This window comes from Clupea harengus, unplaced genomic scaffold (genome assembly GCF_900700415.2).
Source record: "Clupea harengus unplaced genomic scaffold, Ch_v2.0.2, whole genome shotgun sequence".
Classification (NCBI taxonomy): domain Eukaryota; kingdom Metazoa; phylum Chordata; class Actinopteri; order Clupeiformes; family Clupeidae; genus Clupea; species Clupea harengus.
In genome coordinates this window covers 40,001-60,000 of record NW_024879737.1, presented here as the reverse complement: position 1 = coordinate 60,000, position 20,000 = coordinate 40,001, and the positions used below count along the sequence as shown (strand labels likewise).

At 49.0% G+C, this 20,000-nt stretch overlaps 1 pseudogene; it reads left to right on the top strand.

Annotated features, from left to right (window-relative positions):
- LOC122130176 overlaps window positions 1-20,000 on the top strand; it is a 52,889-nt pseudogene that overhangs the window by 20,377 nt on the left and 12,512 nt on the right.

The window sequence follows — 20,000 nt, the reverse complement described above, 5'->3', positions numbered from 1 at the left end:
TGTTGTCTCGGCCCAACATGCATTGCAACAGCAAACCCAGCGCCAGTGACCTGGATTCACCTGCTCTGAAATCTGCACCCACAGCATCACCTCTGAAACCCATCAGCCCCTTCAACTCTCCGCTAACGACTCTGGTGATGAGGAGGATGCTGTAGCAGCCCCCGAAAGACAGAGTAAATCTGTGCCCCCCCCTCCCCCTCTTCCCTACCGTTTGCCCTGCCCGAGGCGCGGCCCTCCTCACCCCTCGTTTCTGCTTGTAAAGGAGGGAAGCCTTGTGAAGAGGGGGAAAAATTGGTATTATAATAAAAAAATTAAAAAAATTGTTTAAGATTATCACAGCAGCAGGGATTTAGATCTGGGGCCTTCAGAGGAAAAACTCATTTTCGAAATGTCAGCGCAGACATCTGAATAGAACCGCAGGCTGAGGGAAAGGAGGAGGAGGAAGAGAGAAGGAACAGGGGAAGGGGTGGGGGGTGGTGGAGGGGGTGTCGGTAAGTAAAGAGCTCGTAAGTCAGGTGCTGTTACTGTCCTCCACACGGACTTGGGAGGGGGATGCAGGGTGGCATCTGTGCTTGCTGACAGACTATAATTTAATCTTCTTTCTCTCCCTTTCTCTCCCACCCTTCCTCTCTCTCTCTCTCTCTTTCTCCTCCTCTGCCTGTCTGTCTTCCTTTCTCCACTTCACCTGTCTCCTTTCTCTCTCTTTCTCTCTCTCTCTCTGTCCCTTTTTCCTCCTCCTACCTTTATATATCTACCTCTCTCAACTTTACCTCTCTCTCCCTCTCTCTCTCTCTCTCCCTCTCTCTCTCTCTCTCTGCTGCGCACCTGTTTTTTTTTTCTTCCTGTGGACACAGCAAACAGGAAAGGTGGGTAATGTGTTCTCTCTCCCTCCCTCTCTCTCTCTCTCTCTCTCTCTCTCTCTCTATCTCTCTATGTGTCTGTGCTGTTTTGCTGCTTCTGCGTCCCCGCTGTGCGTTGTGTGAGCGTCGGTGGCCCCTCCGCCTCCGACTTGTCCCTCACTGTCAGCCTCCTGCAGGCGCAGAAGAGGGCTCTGTGTCTGTCTGATGCCATTGATCATGTCATTGTGTGCGGTGGCTCTGTCACGCACCCGCTCCCGCTCCCTCCTGTCTATAAGTGTGCGTGTGTGTGTGTGTGATAGCCACACTTTGAGGGTGGTAGAATGGCATCAGGTGCTAATACAGGGTGAAACATCATGTGTGTGCTAGATAGTAGAATTTGGATGCACATTGCTCGTATCCAAATGTAACTATCATGTTATCACCCTCAAACTAGGGCCTCGTGTGTGTCGTTGATGTTTGTGTGTCTTTATGTCAGTGTGTTGGTTGATGATGTTTGCTGCATCATATTGTCCATTCCAGGCTGTGGTACGGGAGGGTCTCAGCGATAAGCTATCTCAAACCATAGCTTCTCAAATCTCACAAACACCTGGCACTGTGGACATATTCATATTCAACAAGTAAACTCACACATTCACACCCACGCACCATATTTAGTCGTTCTATGACCCCCCCCCACACACACACACACACACACACACACACACACACACACACTTTTTACACCTTTGCCTTTTCCCAGATGTGCTTAGTGCTGCTGGTCAAAGAGGTTTGCTAGCGCAGCGCCTGCCAACTGGTTGTCTGGGAGGCGTTAGCGTAGCGGCTGCTAACAGCTGCTTCTCTGGGAGGCGTTAGCGTAGCGGCTGCTAACAGCTGCTTCTCTGGGAGGTGTTAGCGTAGCAGCAACAGAGGTTTGGGCCTGGCTGCCGTAATTAGACAGCCTGGCTGTCACCTGGATGAGCTGCTAATTGCACAGGCTGTTTGTTTGCACTCTTTTGGTTGCCTGGAAATTAAAGGTTTTTGGAAAGAGCGGAACTCAAGAAGCTGCGTCGCCACTTTACCTCCTGCTGTGAGAAGTGAAGAGGCACTTTTTTTACCCATGCACACACACACACACACACACACTCACACACACATGAATGTGTAATTACCACACTCATGTGTGCATGCAGAGACTCAGCGACTAAGCGTCAGTGTAAGGGTGACTGGTGTTCACGCTAACTCAGAAGGTGTGACGTCACCCTTCCTATATTTGTCCTGAAGGGTTGTGTCTAGACTGCAGACTTTTCTGCCTTTCATCCGTTTCAGCACAGTAAACTAACCACTCATCTCAAATGTGTTTGTGTTTGTTTATGCATCATGTGCTGTTTTGTGTTTGTGTGTGAGTGTGTTTTTTATTATGTGTGTGTGTTTGCATGTGTGTGTTTGTGTTTCCCTGTGTGGACGCGCGCGCGTGTGTGTGTGTGTGTGTGTGTGTGTGTGTGTGTGTTTTCGGTTCTCATGATGTCTGCGTGTTTGTGTGGCTCTCAGGAAGCGGACGTCTCCTTCAACCAAAGACGAGCACACTGCTGGGGTGAAGGACTGTCTGCTGGCTCATTCCTCCGACCCTGTGGAGATGAGGAGACTCAACTACCAGACACAAGGTACTGCAGCACACACTCAAACAAAACACATACACACACACACACACACACACACACATTCCCTTGGGCTCTCCCTATGTCTGGCACACACAAATTATCTCTTTCTTTAAAAACTGTCTTGCTCTCTCTGTCTCTTTCACACAAACACACACAATTCTCTTGTGCGCTCTCTTTCTCTGGCATACACACACTTCTTTGCAAACTCCCTCTCTGTCAAAAAACCCCCAGCCTTTCAGTTATTGTCTCAAACTGCGCTGGCTAGGAGAATGAAGCCGTAGGACTTCGACCCATACCTGTGGTGCTAAAGGTAGCCTCCTGCTGGTTCTCCCTCTGCAGCCTAATAACAAACAGCAGCACCTCTGTCTGAAGAGTGAGAATATGAGCACACTCATGCAGGCTCTGTCATGCACTAGGCCCTCTCGATCCTCATGGACAGCGGCCCTCGCCTCGCCTCGCCTTCCCCTCACCCGCCGTTAACGAAACGGGCGGATGCTTGCCGCTCTTCTGACCCCTAATCACGGCTTGACCTTCAGCAAGCCGCACACAACGCCCCGGGTCGCATTCATCATCCTTTTACTGCGGTTGCCAAACCAGGTCTCTCTCTCTGTCTGTCTCTCTCTCTGTCTGTCTCTCTCTCTCTCTCTGTCTGTCTCTCTCTCTGTCTCTCTCTCTCTCTCTCTCTCTCTCCCCGCCTGCCGCCTGCGCTCAGGAAAGCCAGGTCACGGGTGTGAGGACATCTCCATATTTACAGCCGGGTGCGATCGCGCACGCAGAGAGGAAGCCGTTTACAGCAGCGGCGTTCGCCCTGTGGCTCCGGCGAGCTTCATCGGGGAGCATTATTCAGCAAGCCACCCAGTCAGTGACATATACATCCTAGTGGGTGTGCAGACGGACGGTGCATATGAGCACAGAGGTCAGAACAGATGCTGAAAGGCTCTGGAGCACAGCCGTGTCCTCTTTAGAGGTTGGCAGCAGGGTGTGCGGTCATTAGCCCACATGTTCTCAGCCTCACGGAAAGGCCATGGATTTCTATATATGTATATGTATACATTAAATGCTGCACTATTTACATAGAGAGGAAAAATAACAGTTCCGTGGATGTGATTTTTATTTTCGCTGTTGAACATGAATACATTTACACACGCACATGTGTAACGAACGTGTTAAACACACACCAGATAAGAGTTTCTTCCACAGTCGTGTTCATTGTTGTCCGATGACTGGTTTCTAGATATCTTATATCTTGGATCTTATATGTTTGTGTGGTTTATTTATCTTAGTCACGTCCCCCTGTGCGTTCCTCCCAATATCAGTAGAGGTCTGTTCTGTACGGAGGTGCAATTGCCTGTAATATACTCCCTCCGCAGTGGTGTGGATCTGCACAGGCTTCCACTTGTCTGTGTAATTAAGAAACCTGTTTCGGCTCGGCCAAATGAGTCCAAATGAGCGGGAGAGCAGCCCTCCGGACTGACCATCCCAAAATGAAAAACGACTTTCAATTAGCTGGGTGTCAGTCAGCGGCGCTCCAATATCAGCGTTGGGCTTTCGCTCCGCTCCGCGCGCGGTCGAGGCGCTTAGCGATATATATTGGATTGTACCGCGCTCTGAGAGTGAGACGTGGGTTTCAGAAACACCTTTTTTCTCTCACATTTCTCACAACACCACGAGTCTGACTTTATTTCCCCACCCATGTTCCGCTGTCTTGAAAGGCTAGTCTCAGACAGAGTAATGATTGTGCCATTTAGAAGCATCCAGAAGGTGGACAAGGTGCTGCATTTGGCCTTTTTAACATGGAGATAGAGCATTAGTCAGCTCCGTCCTCATTCCCGCCTGAAGGACTCTGGGCGGATGTGAACCATAAGTCACCCGTTCTCAACAGGTTTTTTCAGGATGAAAAACCCCAACTGGTTAATTAAAGAAACTCATTGTGAAGAGAATGGGCTTTGAACTCTGCAGAGGAATTAAGTTGGGTTGAGTCACCGGGGAGAGCCTCTTTATCTCTTTTTCGCTCGCTCGCTCTCTTGATCTCTCCCGCCCGCACCACGTCTTTCTCTCTTGGATTCCTTCTCTCGACCTACATCTCCCCCTCTCTCTCTCTCTCTCTCTCTCTCTCTCTCTCTCTCTCTCTCCCCCCATCTCTTTCACTGTCTCTCTCTCTCTCTCCCTCACTCACTCTCTCTCACCAACTCTCTCTCACTTTCTGTGGGTGTTTCAAAAGCTAAATCTCCCTTGAAAACCTTGTGCCTCCACTCTGCTCACCTTTGGTGGAAGGTGTAGGAGAGATTTGCATAAATGTTTTCCTGATGTGTTGATATAAATAGATGTAATAGATTCCAAGGTCCCAGGAAACACCATTCACATAGACTCTCACACACACACACACACACACACACACACACACACACACACACACACACACACACACACCCTCTCTGCAGCATCCGTAACTTTAAATCAAATACAAATAAAATACAAAACCAAAAGATGACCGTGAGACACTCATGCATATATTTGCCCTGGAGCCTTTCTGAGCCAGACTACAGAAGTTTTATTTGCCCAGTCTCAGGGGCGCTGGGGGAGTTGCTACAGAATTGCTAGTGTTTTGGAGACACAGATGATTCAAGGGCAGGAATAAGTACTCTTACGCTCCAGACAGACCAGCAAATCTCGGCCCTTAAGCCTCTTGTCCATGTCCTCGTCTCTGCATTTCTCTCTCTCTCCTCTCAGCCCCCTTCTTTTCTGAGTGTCGCTCTATCGATTCCTGCCCTTGTGTTCCTTCTCTGCACTGGGGGCGCTACTGTTTAGGCTAGCGCTCGGTTTCCCATTAGTTATTTATTTGTTTCTTTTTTTTGTTTTGGTAACGGCCCTGCCCCCGTCTTCTCTCCGCAGGTTCCAGCGCCCCCACCTGCCCGAACACTCCAAGTTAGTTTCCAGACCTCCTCTTTCTTTCTCTGTGCTCTTTTCATTCACCAGTTTTCCCCTCTCTCTCTCTCTCTCTCTCTCTCTCTCTCTCGCTCTCTCTCGCTCTTTCTTTCCACCCTCGTCTCTTCAGTATCCCTGCTTTCTCTCTTTTCTTTTCTTTTCTGAAGGGTCATTTCTTATTCCACAGTTCTGTGTTGACACACTGACGGAAAAATAATCACAGACAGAAGATGAGTGTTTCATCCAAAGGCATTGATTTCTGTCTGCACTCTGAAGTGCATTTTTTCATGTTAATGTGATGTCAAGCAAAAGACAATAGAAATACAAATAAAAAATGGTTGAAATGACCCTTTTCCCCCCTCTCTTGTCTCTCTCTTTTTCCTCTCTCTTTTTCTCTCTTTCGTTCTCCTCTCTCTCTCTCCCCCTCTCTCTCTCTCTCTCTCTCTCTCCCCCTCTGTATCACTCTATTATCTCTCTCTCTCCCCCTCTATATCACTCTCTCTCCTCTCTGGAATGTCATGAGGGCACCTCCCTCTCCGCCCCTTCATGCCAAGCCGAACCACCCAACTGCACCATCAACTGTGCAGTTTGAGTCACGCTACAGCAGACACACACACACACACACACGGGGCTGCCCGCTACCTCAACCACCTCCATCTCTCCCTCACCGTACCCCCTCGACCCCAACCCCCCCCACCACCACCACCACCACCACCACCCTCACCACCACCTCCTCTCCACAGGCTGCGTCTGAGCTCTCATCGGCGAGAACATTCCAGAAGCGAGCTGGATGGTTGTGAGAGAGCGAGTGGGAGGACGAGGAGGGAGGCGGTGCTGTGATAGATCAGATCTAATAAAAACCCCATTGATGCCATTTTTTAAAAGCTTTTCTGACATCTTTGAGAAACTGCAATGAAATTTAAGGGCTTGGGTATGGGTTATGGCGAATAACGTAATGAATCGCAATGTTTCGGGGTGGGGAAAGTCAGCCCCACAGACCTCTCCCTCCCCGTTCTCTCCTGCTGCACCACTGGCTCCAAACCACCAGCCAATGACCATGCGCCTACGCTCACCCACCTCACCGATTGTGTGCCGACACAGCATGGTGTTACATGGCTGTGTCAGAATTCATTTTCCTCTTCCATCTGTCTCTGTTTCTCTCTCTCTTTTTCTCTCTCTCTCTCTCTCTCTTTCTCTTTTTCATGTCTGACTGTTTCACTCACCAGGCGCAAAGCTTTTTCACAAGCATCTGCGTCATCCTGTGGCCCATCATTGTTGTGTTTGAAAGTAGCAGTTAGCATACACCTGTGGGTGGGTGTGTGTGTGTGTGTGTGTGTATCCATTTGTGTTGTTTATCTGTATGTGTGCGTGTGTATTTGCGCCCACTGTTGTTTTTGCTGCAGCAGTAGCACCTGTTGTTGTTTGAACCGTTTCCAACATCCTTTTCTCTGTCCTAGGAATGAGGGAGCACCCACCCATATCCACCTCAGACCTGGCCGACCACATCGACAGACTGAAGGCCAATGACAGCCTGCGTTTCTCTCAGGAGTATGAGGTAGGCACTGAGTTAGCCTCCCATCCCCCCCCCCCCTGCCAACAGCAACAAGGGATGGCATATCTGGATAAACCAATCTGCCTTGAAAACTAAAACATAAAGCATGGATGGCTCCCTGTTATGATGGCCAAGACTGAAACTGAAATGACCCTGACTAGAGCTCACAGGGTTAATCCGTCATGAAGCGGTTACTGCGGTTACTGTGCATACAAAAACGTAAAGTATGAGCCATTTCCACTAAACTAATGCCACTTATCCATCTGAGAGGAGACCAGTGGGCTCCCTCTCTTGCTCTAGCTTTCTCTCTCTAGCTCGCTCTCTCTCTCTCACTCGCTCTCTCTTTCTCTTGCTCTCTCTCTCACTCGCTCTCTCTTTCTCTCGCTCTCTCTTGCTCTCTCTCTCTCTCTCACTCGCTCTCTCTTTCTCTCGCTCTCTCTTCTCTTGCTCTCTCTCTCTCACTCGCTCTCTCTTTCTCTTGCTCTCTCTCTCTCACTCGCTTTCTCTTGCTCTCTCTCTCTCTAGCTCTGTCTCTCTCACTCACTCGCTCTCTCTTTCTCTCGCTCTCTCTTTCTCTTGCTCTCTCTCTCTCACTCGCTCTCTCTTGCTCTCTCTCTCTCTCTCTCTCTCTCTCTCTCTCTCTCTCTCTCTCTCTCTGTCCTGTCTCATACTATGAGCTAGGAGAGCTGGTAGTAGCCAGAGACATTATAAGGAAAGAAGCTGCCCGGGGGCGTTGCCAAGATGACTTGCCAAGTGGCGAGACTTGCTTATGAGGACTTTATAGTAGGAGCTGCCTCAGGGCCGGATCAGGGCCGGTTCTGGGCGGGTTCTGGGCTCCTGTCTCAGGGCCATTTGGATGTGTGAAGTTAAGGCCTGTGGAAAGGAAAGCTGAATCATCAGCTCCCCAAGAAAGATACATATATTTTTTTGTTCATTTGTTTGTTTGTTTTTGTACACCCCCCTCCCTCGCCTACTACTCATGTGCTCTGCTGCATCCTGTTAAACTCCACGGCAGAGTAAACCCCCGCCCCACCCCACCCCACCCCACCCCACCCTCCTTATAGGAGAGCCTGCAGAAGCTACTCCCAGCTTAATCCACAGGCTCTCCTCAAATCAACATTTCCTCTGGTCTTTGTGTGTCGTACATTACAATTTGCCACGGTTTATTTGTTAGTTCCAGCTTTGTGGTCTTAACCCCCAGCCAGTCAGAACATGGCGTGCCACGGCGGCCTCTGCAAGAGAGCATCCTGCTAAAGAATGCATGAGTTTCGCTGCCTTCCTAAAGAATATTATGGCACTGCACTTACCTACTGTAAGGAAGCCAGTGAGGGATTATTGCTTGTTGATGTCCTACAAAGGGAAGTCATTTCCATTTAAAGTGGTACATTTCTGAGGGGATAAAGCGGGACAGATGGGCGTTCTGTTTACCACCAGGGGAGGGGAAGCGAGTCACATTAATTACAAAGCTTCACCTCCACCAACTTACTCTGCTTACTTCCTTATTTTTGTGGCATTTTCTTGTTTTTCTCCCAATCCCTTCCTCCATATACATACATACATACACACACACACACACACACACACACACACACACACACACACACACACACACACACACACACACACACACACACACACACACACACACATACAATCTTCACCCCCTTTCTTCCCCTGGATTTGTGAGGAAAGATGCTGCATCATAAACTAGACCTCAAGAGTCACTGTCTCTAAACATGACAGAAGACAACTGTAAGAAGATGCTGTGGATAAAAGCGTCTGCTAAGTGTGTGTCCTTTGCCTTCCCCTTTAGATTACTGGGGGAAGACCAGGTGTAGGTAGTGTAGTGTGCCTACTGTTGCACAACAGCTGAACACCAGCCTCCATTAGAGTCTTCCTAAAAGAGCGGTTATTGAATGCAAGTACAGCAGGTGAAATTCATTTGTTTTGTTTTAATGAGTCAGCCTGTCGGTGAGAGCTGATGAAAGCGTTATGCCTCGAGGAAACATGGAGATTTTTTGTTCTTTTTTAAAGGGGGGAAGAAAGAGGATGTTCAGGAGGAGATAAGTAAAATCACCGCTGCTAACAGGAGCCGAACTAACAGCTAGTGATCAGTGTGTCTAGTCAACAGGCTCTATCACACACACACACATGCACTCTTACACACACATACACACACATGCATTCTTACACACACACACATGCACTCTTACACACACATACACACACATGCACTCTTACACATACACACACTTGCACACATACACACACTTGCACTCTTACACACACACATGCACTCTTACACACACATGCACTCTTACACACACATACACACACATGCCCTCTTACACACACATACACACACATGCACTCTTACACACACATACACACACATGCAAATGTGCACTCATAAAACAGAAATTCTCTCTCTCTCTCTCCCTTTCTCTCCCTCTCTCTCTCTCCCTCCCTTTCTCTCTCAGACGCGCAGACACACACACACAGCCTATTGGCTCATCACGTCGGACGTCTCTCGAAGCGTCAGAGCTTGAAATTAAAGGTTCATAATGCCTCCATTAGAGACTGGAGCCATTCCAGATCCACACGGCTTGTTAGATCTTTAACTCTGACAAATAAGTGAGCTGCCGTTTGCATATAGAAAGCCCTTATCGGCTTTGAAATTAGCCCAGGCTTAATGTAGTCATCAGCAATCACTCTTGGGGTAAATGCTCCTAAATGAAGTGGATTTAATTGATTAAAAATAAAGCAAAGACTGGCCCGACCAAGGAGTCATGAATTAGGGATTCGCTAAAATGAACGGAGTAAATAATAGAAGAAACAAAAAGAATAACCACCTTGGAGACCTTGGGAGCGAAATGGAAATAAGTGGGTTCCTCAGTCACTGTTTACAGGGATAAACCGGCATACTTTCCAACTCTTGCTTTACTTACTCACTCTCACTCTCTCTCCCTCTTTCTCTCTCTCTCTCTCTCTCTCTCTCTCTATCTCTCTCTCTCTATCTCTCTAACTCTCTCTTTCTCCCTCTCTCTCTCGCTTTCTCGCTTTCTTTTTTTCCTAATTTTTCAATCTCTTTCTCTTTTTCAATGTGAATAATGATGGTCGTCTGCAGTCCACTGTACCCCAGGGACGTTTTAAGATGGAACTCCAGCGCATTCAATTAAATACACGCTTTACTTCAATACCAACAGCGGCTATTTCTGGCTTAATGTTCCCTAGTCCTCATTTTCAGCGGTGGCCATTGTTCCATTAATTGTGAGCATGATTTACCTGAGAGTCTCTAAAAAAGGATATCCTGCCGTGGCTAAGTGTACTTCTCCCCCTTCGGCTGCATGCTCTCTATATTTATAATGCAGGCATGCCTGGAGTCCATTGAGGGTAGCCAGTGATTACTCTTGTGTGTGTGTTGCACAGATTTAATAGAGCTGGAATGGTATATTAAACATTCATGCCCAGTTTGCCTGGTCATCTCTACCTTGGGAGACGGTCACTGATGAGGGGAAACTTTACCCCAGCCAACAGCAGCAGCTCCAGGCTCCAGGCTCAGGCTTGGGCCTCGTGTTGGGCTTGCCCTCCTGCTGAACTTGCAGTCTGTCGCCTATTTTTCTTTTCCTCCCGGAGCGAAAGCTTTTTCGCCTGTGTTTTGCGCTCAGGTAGCCAGGCATCAGAGATATCATCCCCAGCCCATCATGGTATTGCTCACCGGGGACTCACCAGCTTTGAAAGCTCCCCTCTGCCGTTTTTTCTCTCATTCAGTTGGAGACAGCGGACTGGATGTTCATTGGTTGTGTCATACCTGCTTTGGGTACATTTACTGACTGCAGAGAGTCCCTTTTGCTGAAACACTGAAAACTGAAGGACCATATGCTCTGGGAGTGTGTGTGTGTGTGTGTGTGTGTGTGTGTGTGTGTGTGTGTGTGTGTGTGTGTGTGTGTGTGTGTGTGTGTGTGTGTGTGTGTTGTGTGTGTGTGTGTGTGTGTGTGTGTGTGTGTGTGTGTGTGTGTGTGTGTGTGTGTGTGTGTGCGTGTGTGTGTGTGTGCAGAAAATAAAACGTGAAAAGGCAGAAACCATCCAGCGATGACATTTAGAGATGGGACGTGCCAAACAATTAATTTCCCCCCTTCAGTGCTAATGTACGCGCTGGGAAGACAACAGGTGCTAATCAGCCTTTGCAGGAGATGGAATCACTTCTAAATGTCCCTCCTAAGATTAGGTCATCATACGGCGAATGGTAACACCCCACACCCCTTTTCTTCCTCTCTGTTTCTCTCTCTCTGTCATTTTCACTTCTCTATCATATTTTAGCTTTTTCCATTTCTGTCATTCTCTACCATCTCTCTATACTTGTGTTTCTCTTTCTCTCTCTATCTCTCTATATTTCTCTCTCTATCTCTTTCTTTCTGTTGCTGTCCTCTCTCTCTCTCTTTCTCTCTCTGTCTTGCTCTTTTTCTCTATCTCTCTCTCTCTTTCTGTCGCTGTCCTCTCTCTTTCTCTCTATCTCTTTCTCTCTATCTCTCTCCATCTGCGGTGTAGAGCAGCTCCTGCTGGGTGAGGGGCTATTTAGTGTTAACTATGGTGTGTGTGTGTGTGTGTGTTTGTGTGTGTGTGTGGTGCACGTGGCCATCTCCCTCCCTTGCTGGAGCCTCAGACAGGTGTCATAAATAACTCTGCATCCAGGCTTCTGCCGAGGGCACGCCGGGATCAGAGCAAAGCTGATTGTGGAGTCTGTCGCTGTGTTGTCTTTAGGAGAGAAAACACACACACACACACACACCACACACACACACACACACACACACACACACACACACACACAGCGCAACCGGAGCGCTCCAGCTGCTTTAGACAGGCTGTCAGCTGCCACTGAGACGGCCATTCATTCATACATTCCCTGAACACACAATTGCACACACGCACACACACACACACACACACACACACACACACACACACACACACATACACTACCCAGATACACACACACTCACACACACACACACACGCCACACACTACCCAGACACACTCACACTCACACACTACCCAGACCCACACACACACACACACACACACTACCCAGACACACTCACCGCCCGGCAGATGGACCAGAGAGTTTGTGTGCTTGTCTGTCAACATGAGAAGGCATAATGTTGTGAATATGAATGGTTGACTAAGTGAGGTGTGTGTGTGCGCGTGTGTGTGCGTGCTTGCGGGTGGTAAGGATCAACAGGAGCATACGCGATGAAGCAACATATGGAGCTCCATTTTTCCACTAAAACTCAACTCACTAAAAACTTCCACATCGACTTCCCCCAAACATCGGCTGCTTCTTAACCTCATTTGACCCCCGTAGACGCAGGGAATCGGTGGCTTCAGATCCAGATGTGGAGCGGCTCCAAACCAGTCCGTGTCTATGTGGGCTAACAGATGCGTGCAGCGTGTCACTGCAGGAGGAAGGCTTTGGATCGGAGGCTTGGGTTTGTAAGCTGTGGCCTAACATCTGCCATTCCACGCTCGAAAACAAAGCATACAACCCCAATTAAAGTTGATGGGAATTAGAGGGATATCTCTCCGATTCAGGAGGGTGTTTAAATGTTATCAGCTGCGCACTGGCTTTGGATGAAGCCAGTCAAAAACAAACCCAAACTTTTCCCAGAGTGAAAAGGAAAAGATAGATAGAGAGAGAGAGAGAGAGACAGAGAGAAAGAGAGAGGAGGGAGAGAAAAAAAACTGTTTCTCCGGGTAGCGAAACTGGATTTTCATCGCCTCGGCTAATTCCTCTCCCCGTGCCAGATTTTCACTGCAGTATCTCCCGCATACAGAATTACCCATGGCTCTCTCTGCTGGAGTGCTTTTTGGGTGGGTACTTCGTTCCCTCGTCTGGAAGGAAGAGGGCTGTGTGTGTGTGTGTGTGTGTGTGTAATGATTTCAGGAACGGTGAATGAACGAGGGAGGGAGGGAGGGAGCGTTTGAACAAACGGAAGCACGGTGGCAAGCGCAGTAACTGAACACATGTCAGAGGCTTGTGGGGGCGTTGATGAGAGATATGGATGGAGGGGGGGTTGGGTTGGGGGGGCATTACTGCTAATGTGTGTGATTTGTCAGTGTGTGCCGGCGCCGGAAGCTTTACCTAACAGGCTGTTAAATAAGATGTGCAGTCAACCCCTTTGCACCGCTACCGTCGTCATTATTATCAAGCAGGCAGACACCAGCGACAAGCCGCGCCGACAAGGAAAGGCATGCGCTAGCACCAGTCGCTAACATTTCTGTCTCCCTCCGTCTCTCAAGCACGCAAACCCTTCCTCGCCTGCCGAACTTCAGCCCTGTTCTAGCTGTTCCCGCACAGCGGCATGTCTCAATGCTGTCACTCAAGCAGGTTGCCATGGCTCCCTGGCTGATCACGCAGTGAAGATCACCGCTGCAGTCGCTCTGTCTATATATTCCCCTGAGACGGTCTGTTTGTGATTTGTGTTTGTGTTTGTGTGTGTGTGTATGTGTGTGTGTTTACATGTGTGTCGATTTCCATGTGCACGTATGTTAACATGTGGCTGGGTGAGTGCGTTACTGTAAGTGTGTGTGTGTGTGTGTGTGTGTGTGTGTGTGTGTGTACGTGCATCTTCATGTACGGGTGTGTGTTTGTGTGTGGGTGTGTGCGTGTGTGTAGCTTCGTTTGTGTGTTTGTCATTTTGATGATGTTGGGTCAGCAGTAAGAGTGGGGGAGGTCAATACTGAATAACATTTGACTGTGCGGCATTATTGAACTGGAAAAGGACCCTTTGTTGAGTGCCAGCGATCGATGTGCAGCTCAGATCTGCCATCAGTAAACACAGAGCGACCCCCCGGACCCCCTCACTCCACTGCAGCTCTGACCCTGCTACCTTTCACCTTCTCCAACACACGTTTACCTCTCGCTCCATCACTCGCTCTCACACGGCCACACACGGCCACACACACACTCACACTCAGTTTTTCTCTCTCTCTTTCTCTCTCTCTCCCTGTCTCTTTCTCCCTCTCTCTCTTTCTCTCTCTCTCTCCCTCTCTTTCTCCCTCTCTCTCTCTTTCTCCCTCTCTCTCTTTCTCCCTCTCTTTTTCCCTCACTCCCTCTCTCTTTCTCCCTCTTTCTTTCTCCCTCTCTCCCTCTCTCTCTCTTTCTCTCTCTCTCTCTCTCTTGCTCTCTGTCTCTCTTGTAAAACTGCTAGTAGACAGCAGTTCCCCTGCTATAAATAAGCCGAGAGAGCAAAACCATCGGAAACAACACCAGCCTGTCACTCCGCATCTTTTCATTTTTTTGGAGGACCCAGGTAGCTGCTGACGCTGGACCACGTTCCGTTTCCCGGTTCTGATGCTCAACTGAACCCGGATCCGTGTCGAATCAGAACCGGGTCTGTCTCAAAGTTGCATGCTCGCCACCTGGGTCCTCGGGCCCAAACCGCCTAATGAGTTGGCGTTCCCCGTGCCAGATCAAAGTGCATCCGTAAGAGGACACCAAAAACCCCTCCCAAAAAAATCCCGTCTATATTTTCATCATGCCCTCTATACAAAGGATCCTCTACTCAGCATTTGTGCTGCTACTAGTGGCGGGGGGGGGGGGTTTACATTGGGATGATGAGTGGAAGCCCTCCTCGTCAGTGAAGGAGCCTCCTCCTGTCCACTCCACTGCTGTCAGCCCGTAAAGCTGAGCCCGGACTTTCCTCCAAATGTAGGCGCCGCTCGACTCGCACTGAAAAACTTTCCACCGCAGGCAGCAGTAGAGGTGGAGAGGAGAGGAAGCTCCTCTTTTAGCCTTGGTCTTGGTCGGAGATGCTGACTCTGACTAAGAGTTTGACAATTTCAAGACCTACTGCTGACACAGAGGTCTCACTTTTTCGGTGTGTGAGTTTGAGTGTGTGTGTGTGAATGTGAGTGTGTGAGAGTGTTTGTGTGTGTGTAAGTGTGTGTCTGTGTGTGTGTGTGTGTGTGTGTGTGTGTGTGTGTGTGTGTGTGTCTGAGTGTGGTGTTCACTCGATCACCCTCGAGAGACCACTTGATTTCATCACGGGGGCGAGAGTTTGCTGCTGAGGTATCAGGGTGTCAGAGGCCCTGGCGACGCTGAGAGTTGCTGCATCAGATGCCCCTGATGCCCCTGAGAGGCAGGATAGAAGGGGCACCTGGTGGGGGGGGGGGGGGGGGGGGGGCTTGTAGGAGAACCCTGGGGAAGGGCGAAGGGGGGCATGTTCCATCAGGGGCTTGGGAGGGGAAGGTGGGGCAACAAGGACCCTCACCTCACCCCATCCCACCTCACCTCACCTCACCTTACCTCACCACAACCCTTGAGAGGGATCATTGTGAACAGGGACCTGGCCTGGATTCTGATTCTGACAAAGGCGGTGTTGGGCAGCACGGCAATAGGAAGATGGTCCAATACTGCAATTTACTGCAATATTACTCAAATGCTTAGGAGCTTTTGATTGTGGATTAATTGGTGGAAATTGGGTTTATCATATTTTAATATTTTTCTTTCTCTCTCTCGTATGCTGTTTCTCTCTATCTATCTCTTTCTTTCTTTCTCTCCCTCTCTTCTATATATCTCTCTATCCAAATCTATCTCTGTCTCTTTCTATCGCTATCAATCAATCCCTCTGTCTTTATCTCCCTCTCTCTTTGTCTCTTCCCTCTCACAGTCCATTGATCCTGGGCAGCAGTTCACCTGGGAGCACTCCAACCTGGAGGTCAACAAGCCAAAGAACCGCTATGCAAACGTCATCGCCTACGACCACTCGCGAGTCATCCTCACACCAGTGGATGGTGAGACTGAGCCTTATACTACACACCCCTCCTACTCTACACCCATTCAGTATTCAGCCCAATAGAGTCCGAAATAGCTGCTAATAGATAGCATATATGGGGGTTAGCGCCACTCTGCGGAGACAGGTTTTTGCCAGAAAGTGTGTGGGAAGGTTAGTGTGTGTGGGTGAGTGTGTTCTCTCTCTCCATCCCAATGTTGGCTGACTATGGGAGTGTGTAGTGTTGGTTATTGTTGTGCCAGCTGCTTGGTCTCACTGTGCTCCACCACACACACACACACACACACACAGGGGTGCCAGGAAGCGACTACATCAACGCCAACTACATCGACGGCTACCGCAAGCAGAACGCCTACATGGCCACGCAGGGCCCGCTGCCCGAGACGCTCAGCGACTTCTGGAGGATGGTGTGGGAGCAGCGCACCAGCACCATCGTCATGATGACGCGTCTCGAGGAGAAGTCCAGGGTACGGAAATAACACACACACTTGACCTTTGACCTAATACAGCTGACTGGGTCCTATATCTAGGGCAGAAATGAACCCGATCTTGGCATGGCTCTGGCCAGGTCTAGAGTCTGCTATTCTTTTTTTTTTTTTTTTTTAGTTGCATCATTTTTGCATTTTCAAGTAGTTCTTTCAACATTTCTGTTTACCTGATGTAGAGTGAACAGTTAATAAAGGCACCCAGTCATCTCTCACAATTATCGGATCAGAACCACATTTGGACCAGATCCAAGGCCCTGATCACCTGGTTCCTCAGCGCTCTCGGAGCGGGGACATACAGCACAGGCCATGCTGATGAAGTTACAGTGGCAATGGTCCCACACACACACACACACACACCAAAGCACACACTCTGTTGTAGAAATCACTTTCTCTGGATCTATGGGAAGCAGTGGATATAGGCGTAATTGAATGAGCCTCTGTGGAGCCGAGGGTTTATTCCAGTCAGATAGATTTACCTCAGATATTTACACATCGAATTGGATCTGTATTATATTTGTGCTGGGCTTGTCAGATGGGCTTGAGCATTACATCTGTGCATATTTACTAAACAATGAAATACAGCAAGAACAACAGTCTGCTGTCTCTGGACAACACTGCAACTCGAGGACTAGGGAGACATTTATCTTTTATGTGTGAGAAAGCGGAGACGAATGGTGAGAGAGAAAGAGCAAGGAAAAGGGAAACGTTATCAGTGACTTGGAAAAGAGAGACCGTGGAAACAGTGGAATTGGGAGAGTGATGGGAACATAAAGAGAGAGAGAAAGGGATTGGGTGAGTGACACAAGCAGAAGAGACAGAAAGCGAGTAAGTGAGACAGACAGACAGAGAGAGAGAGAGAAAGAAAGAAAGAAAGAAAGAGAGAGGATATGGCACAAGCAGAAGAGCGAGCCGTGATGTTCTATAGTCTGAAGAGCTCTAATAAGTGCATGGCCGTGGGGCAGGAAGTCATCCTCACATTACCACCTACCTTTATTGGCTGAGACAGAGAGTGCGCCCGCCTGAGCTAATATCACACACACACACACGACCCATCCTTCACAGCTATCAACAAGGCCTCCGTTCCCCTTATTAAACGCCCCTTAACCCCAACAGCAGCGCTTCGCGTGCAGATATCCCAGTGTCCTCTGCTCCCTCCTCTCCCCGCATGGCCCTGTGTACACACACACACACACACACACACACACACACACACACACACACACACACACACACACACACACGTGTTCCCTGGCAGGAAATGAGAGAAAGCCCCTGGGCGGCCGCCCATTCCAAACAGGAAGTCATGTGACCGTAGGGAGAGAGGAGGCGTGGAGGCAGTCACACCCCCTCTGTGCTGCCACCTGTCTGTTCTCTCTGCTTAGAGACCATCCGCACGTCACGCACACACACGCACACAGACACACACACAGACACACACACACACAGACACACAAATACGCACACACACACACCCACAGACACACAAATATACACAAGTATACATACAAACGCACAGATACACAAATACACACTTGCAAACACACACACACAAAAAAACACATATTTACACACACACACATAACCACACCCATGCATAGACGCACAAATACACACACACACATGCACATTCAGCAACACAGATTGTTCACTGTTCCACTGGCACACGCATGCATGGAGGCTGACATACATGCACAGACACACATATATACATATGTAGACACACTCACACACAAATACACTCTCACAGGCGCTCACGGATACATACATATACACACTTACGCACGCACCGACACAAATTTCCCCAAAAATACACACACACACACACACACACACACACACACACACACACACAAACATACAGAAACGCAGATTGTTCCACTTGGCGACAAAATCTAATATGAGTAGGCTGCTCTTTAAGTCTGCCCGTAGCAACACAATGACTGTTCCAACAATCGTATGTACCCAGATTAATTTGATTCTCTACAAGGAAAACCAAACGATTTCAGATGATCCATGCAGTCTGAGAAATCAAATTGAAAAGCATGTGGGCGTCCGATCCAACATCCAGAGCTCGCTATCCCAGTATTGACCTCGGACTTAAATGATCTATTCGATCGCCTCCATTTGCAGTGTGCCATTTTAGAGCGATGTTGGACACAGTGAGGTAGAAATAAGGCATCGTCTTGGCAGGCGTAAACGTCGGCTACATGTGGTGTGGTGGTAGTCTGCTGGGTGCCTTTACCCGCTGCAGCTGCTGGAGGAGAGCCAAGCCGCGCCAGCACAGGTGGCATGGAGGTGGTGCTTTCTGTGTGTTTTTTTCATGTCTTGTTTTTCTGTGTGTGTGTGATTGAGAGAGAGAGAGAAAATTGATGAGTGTGTACACGCACTTGCTTGCTTGAGGATCAAGTTTCAGTGCAGGTGGCATGTGGGAGGTGCTTTTGCATGTATTTGTGCAGACTTATATTTCTGTGTGTGTGTGTGTGTGTGTCTACATACTGTATATATATTTGCATGTGTGTGTGGAGAAGCTAGCTCTGTACAGGTGGCTCATAGCATGTGTGTGTGTGTGTGTGTGTTCAGCTGTAGGCTGTAGAACTGTTTGGGTGCCTCTGTGCAGTGAGTCCAGGTGGTGGCCCTGCTGTCCACCACACACTCTTCTGTTCTTCCCTCCCCTCTGTGTGTGTGTGTGTGTGTGTGTATGTGTGTGTGCACGTGTGTGTGTGTGTTCATGCATTTGTGTGCGTGTGTATATGTGCAAGTATGGTATATAAATATAGTGTGTGTGTGTGTGTAATGATTGTATTAGTTGTGTGTTGCGCATTTGTTTGTGTGTGTGTGTGTTCATTATAAAGTTGAACTAAGAGGCTCTTTGAGGTCCAGATCCTGTGCTACAGTACTGGGGGAGCCTGTGGGCCTGCCCCTGCCATGCACCCGCTCTCTTCCCAAATCTGTGTTGCGTGATGCCCCCATCTGTCAGTGGGCTTCGACTTGGCACTAGCTTGCCATCTCCCAGGCACCCCTCTACACACACACACACACACACACACACACACACACACCACACACACCACACACACACAACACACCCCTGCAGGCCAGGCCTGAGCTCCAGCTGTCGATCTCCGTCTTGCTTCTGCTGTTTTCTCTCATTTTTCAATCATTTTTTTTATCTCAGTCTGTCTCTGTCTCTCCCTCCATCTTTCTCTCTCTGCTCCCGGACACATATAAAAGACACTACTGGCGCATTCGGAGCTCAAGCTGTCCACCCGAATGCCCCCCCCCCCCTCCACCCCTGCTCAACATCCTAAAAGATAACCCACCACCCCCCTGACCCAAACAACACAACGGGCTTATGAAACAATGGCCTCAGCTCTGTCCCTATCTGACCCCTGTCCCCCTGTCCCCTGCTCCCTATCTGACCCTGTCCCCTGTCCTCTGTCTTCTCCTCTGTAGGTGAAGTGTGACCAGTACTGGCCCAGCAGAGGACAGGAGACCTACGGCATGATCCAAGTCACCATGCTGGACACCCTGAGCTGGCCACATACAGTGTGCGCACCTTCGCCTTGTACAAGGTAAGAGGAAAAAAGAGAGAGGAGAAGAGTAGAGAGAGAGAGACAGACAGACAGACACAGAGAGAGAGAGGTGGGGAGGGGGCTCTGTGTGTGTGTTGGTGTGTGTGTGTGTGTGTGTGTGTGTGTGTGATGGTGTGTGTGTGTGTGCTATAATATAATCAAATCAGGCA